Genomic DNA, 4,833 nt, shown 5'->3' on the forward strand with positions numbered 1-4,833 from the left:
CAATTGACAGCTCGACACTTCACGAACGGGAGAGTGAGTGGTAAGTCCAGCATCGTGATTTTTTTATTAGAATGCGATTACATGGTTGTATATTTTTCCATGCTCTACACATAGCTAAAACTGGATATTAGGTAATGGGACAGCTCCTACCGATCTAAATATGATCAAGCTAGCCCAAATGTGGCTAAATCAATGCTCTACACATAGCTAAAACTGGATATTAGGTAATGGGACAGCTCCTACCGATCTAAATATGATCAAGCTATCCCAAATGTGGCTAAACGAATGCTCTACACATAGCTAAAACTGGATTTTAGGTAATGGGACAGCTCCTACCAATCTAAATATGATAATGCTAGCCCAAATGTGGCTAAATGAATGATATGTTATTGATATTTCAAAATAAATGACAAAACCATTTTATTTTCCAGGTGTTGCTGTAAACCGTCAAGTAATTACCCTTCCAAGAGTATGCCTGTGTCATCAGGAGATCCCAGACGTGAGAGCCAAACTTGTGGCGGCTGAAGCACCGACAGGGGCATGAATTTCATTAAAAAAATAAAACCATAAATTGTTAACAACATTGACACATTTTGTTGACTGTTTAATGTATTCTATTGGTATATAATATATTGTAATTATATTACATTCTGAAAAAATATTCAATAGCCCGCAATAATAAATGATACCAGGTTTATGTTGAATCAGCATGAGCTTTCGTTGTCAGATTGTGACACATGTTATACCAAGCACACAACGGCACACATCAAAGAGCATAATTTTAGTAAGCAACACAAAGTTAGGATAGCAACGGACTAGCGCAACATTGAAAAATGATAATGGCAGTGGGAAATATGTATTTACTCTTTTCTGTAGCATGAAGTGTTCTCTATACAAAGACAATGCATTTTCATTAAAATATGAAGGTAACTTGATTTTTCTTTTAAAAAATGTGTACTGTATATATGACTAGTTTATTATTTCATGTCATCAAAATTTGCTACATTTATTTCTCCTAAATCATCGTCATCTGATGTCGCAGACGGAAGAAATTCAGCATCTGGCAGGCCTCATAGGATCTCTTCAGTCGTCATCGCTGGACACCGCATCACTTCGGTCATCATATGACTTGACCCACTCTCTCTTGATTTTGGGAAACTGGGTGGCAACTGACTTGCAACGCTTTTTTCATCGTGTTGAGGGTTTCTGCCACTTAATTTTTTATGTTTGGCTTCCTGGAGGGGAAAAAAAATCACAGCAGCATGAAAATATTGGCTGAATCCTAATTTTAATTTAATAATAATTTCTTGGTGATCAAATAATAATGCCCCAGTCATAGCAGCATCTATTTGATGCTATTGTTCCCTCTTCAAATAGGCAGACCTTGATGTTGAAATATAAAAAAACAACGAGCCAAGGACCTATTTGGTCCTGGGGACATTTGAATTTACATAACACCTATTGATATAGTAATAAAATCACATGAGGAGACGACATGTCAGCCAACCTATCTACTTATGACAGGCCAACAGCAAAAAAAAAAAAAAATGTCGCACTTCAACAAACTGGCAGTAGGAGTCCCCATCGTTTACATAAAAAAAAGCCATTAATGTTCTACTTACGTCTTTGGAAAACCAAGGTTGCATTGCTGTAGGTTTTCAAAGCTGTCGTGGCTGAAATGATGAAAACAATGAGCCGATTGGGGACCTGTACGCATGCTAACAAAAACGGTCCAAACCTTTGCAGGAGAAGGTTTTTTTTGGACCACTCTTAGAGTCTCGAGTCTTCCTGTGAGTAATTCATATCGCTACACATCGAGATGGCATGACGAATCCCGCGAGTAAAACCCAGAAAATGTTTGCAATATATAGCGAGGATAGCGTGGTGCTATATTTCCGTGTTCAGAGTGGTGGCGAGGCTTCCTGGAAGTTACGTCACGAGGTAGGGGTCGGCAGGACGGCGCGTCCCTCGTTGCTATGGTGTTGCTATGGCCATAACTCAAAAACTACGCGGTCAATAATAATTTTTTTTTTTTTATGTGACTTTTTGAGAGAGCGAATGACGCACTGAATACAATTCAACTGAGTAAAACACTTAAGAGCGAAATCTGAAAACCTCTTCAGTTCCCCTTTAATAATTGCGCTCAAACCAAATGTCCTAGAACGAAATTTTAAAATGTAACTACTAGAATGTGATACAATACACTATTGGGTGAAGTTTGGTTGACTTCTGCGCAGCGGTTTGGGAGTTAACATCAAAATTACATTTCTCGGCCATATCGCATAGATCTCACTGTGAAAAGGCTTAAATGGCTTTTTTGACCTAAGTTTGAGGATTGCGCTCAAATCAAATGTCCTAGAACAAAATTTTCAAATGTAACTACTAGATTGTGATACAATACACTATTGGGTGAAGTTTGGTTGACTTCTGCGCAGCGGTTTGGGAGTTAACATCAAAATTACATTTCTCGGCCATATCGCATAGATCTCACTGTGAAAAGGCTTAAATGGCTTTTTTGACCTAGGTTTGAGGATTGCGCTCAAATCAAATGTCCTAGAACCAAATTTCCACATGTAACTACTAGATTGTGATACAATACACTAATGGGTGAAGTTTGGTTGACTTCTGCGCAGCGGTTTGGGAGTTAACATCAAAATTACATTTCTCGGCCATATCGCATAGATCTCACTGTGAAAAGGCTTAAATGACTTTTTTTAATTAAGTTTGATGATTGCGCTCAAACAAAATTTCCTAGAACAAAATTTTCAAATGTAACTACTAGATTGTGATACAATACACTATTGGGTGAAGTTTGGTTGACTTCTGCGCAGCGGTTTGGGAGTTAACATCAAAATTACATTTCTCGGCCATATCGCATAGATCTCACTGTGAAAAGGCTTAAATGACTTTTTTAATTAAGTTTGATGATTGCGTTCAAACAAAATGTCCTAGAACAAAATTTTCAAATGTAACTACTAGATTGTGATACAATACACTATTGGGTGAAGTTTGGTTTACTTCTGCGCAGCGGTTTGGGAGTTAACATCAAAATTACATTTCTCGGCCATATCGCATAGATCTCACTGTGAAAAGGCTTAAATGGCTTTTTTGACCTAAGTTTGAGGATTGCGCTCAAATCAAATGTCCTAGAACCAAATTTCCACATGTAATTACTAGATTGTGATACAATACACTAATGGGTGAAGTTTGGTTGACTTCTGCGCAGCGGTTTGGGAGTTAACATCAAAATTACATTTCTCGGCCATATCGCATAGATCTCACTGTGAAAAGGCTTAAATGACTTTTTTAATTAAGTTTAATGATTGCGCTCAAACCAAATGTCCTAGAACGAAATTTTCAAATGTAACTACTAGAATGTGATACAATACACTATTGGGTGAAGTTTAGTTGACTTCTGCGCAGCGGTTTGGGAGTTAACATCAAAATTACATTTCTCGGCCATATCGCATAGATCTCACTGTGAAAAGGCTTAAATGGCTTTTTTGACCTACGTTTAATGATTGCGCTCAAACCAAATGTCCTAGAACGAAATTTTCAAATGTAACTACTAGAATGTGATACAATACACTATTGGGTGAAGTTTGGTTGACTTCTGCGCAGCGGTTTGGGAGTTAACATCAAAATTACATTTCTCGGCCATATCGCATAGATCTCACTGTGAAAAGGCTTAAATGGCTTTTTTGACCTAAGTTTAATGATTGCGCTCAAACCGAATGTCCTAGAACGAAATTTTCAAATGTAACTACTAGAATGTGATACAATACACTATTGGGTGAAGTTTGGTTGACTTCTGCGCAGCGGTTTGGGAGTTAACATCAAAATTACATTTCTCGGCCATATCGCATAGATCTCACCGTGAAAAGGCTTAAATGGCTTTTTTGACCTAAGTTTGAGGATTGCGCTCAAATCAAACGTCCTAGAACCAAATTTCCACATGTAACTACTAGATTGTGATACAATACACTAATGGGTGAAGTTTGGTTGACTTCTGCGCAGCGGTTTGGGAGTTAACATCAAAATTACATTTCTCGGCCATATCGCATAGATCTCACTGTGAAAAGGCTTAAATGACTTTTTTAATTAAGTTTGATGATTGCGCTCAATCAAAATGTCCTAGAACAAAATTTTCAAATGTAACTACTAGATTGTGATACAATACACTATTGGGTGAAGTTTGGTTGACTTCTGCGCAGCGGTTTGGGAGTTAACATCAAAATTACATTTCTCGGCCATATCGCATAGATCTCACTGTGAAAAGGCTTAAATGGCTTTTTTGACCTAAGTTTGAGGATTGCGCTCAAATCAAATGTCCTAGAACCAAATTTCCACTTGTAACTACTAGATTGTGATACAATACACTAATGGTTGAAGTTTGGTTGACTTCTGCGCAGCGGTTTGGGAGTGAACATCAAAATTACATTTCTCGGCCATATCGCATAGATCTCACTGTGAAAAGGCTTAAATGACTTTTTTTAATTAAGTTTGAAGATTGCGCTCAAATCAAATGTCCTAGAACTAAATTTCCAAATGTAACTACTAGATTGTGATAAAATACACTATTGGGTAAAGTTTGGTTGACTTCTGCGCAGCGGTTTGGGAGTTAACATCAAAATTACATTTCTCGGCCATATCGCATAGATCTCACTGTGAAAAGGCTTAAATGGCTTTTTTGACCTAAGTTTGAGGATTGCGCTCAAATCAAATGTCCTATAACCAAATTTCCACATGTAACTACTAGATTGTGATACAATACACTAATGGGTGAAGTTTGGTTGACTTCTGCGCAGCGGTTTGGGAGTTAACATCAAAATT

The 4,833-nt window shown here is 37.6% G+C and overlaps 1 long non-coding RNA gene across 1 annotated transcript; it reads right to left on the reverse strand.

Moving 5' to 3' along the window:
* Positions 1-282: 282 nt before the first annotated feature.
* Positions 283-2,068, reverse strand: LOC130910771 (uncharacterized). Its single transcript, XR_009061905.1, has 3 exons — positions 1,739-2,068; positions 1,623-1,673; positions 283-1,235 (listed from the first exon to the last, which is right to left on the reverse strand). It is a non-coding gene; the product is annotated as an uncharacterized LOC130910771 (long non-coding RNA).
* Positions 2,069-4,833: the final 2,765 nt, after the last annotated feature.

Source organism: Corythoichthys intestinalis, chromosome 22 (genome assembly GCF_030265065.1).
Source record: "Corythoichthys intestinalis isolate RoL2023-P3 chromosome 22, ASM3026506v1, whole genome shotgun sequence".
Lineage (NCBI taxonomy): Eukaryota > Metazoa > Chordata > Actinopteri > Syngnathiformes > Syngnathidae > Corythoichthys > Corythoichthys intestinalis.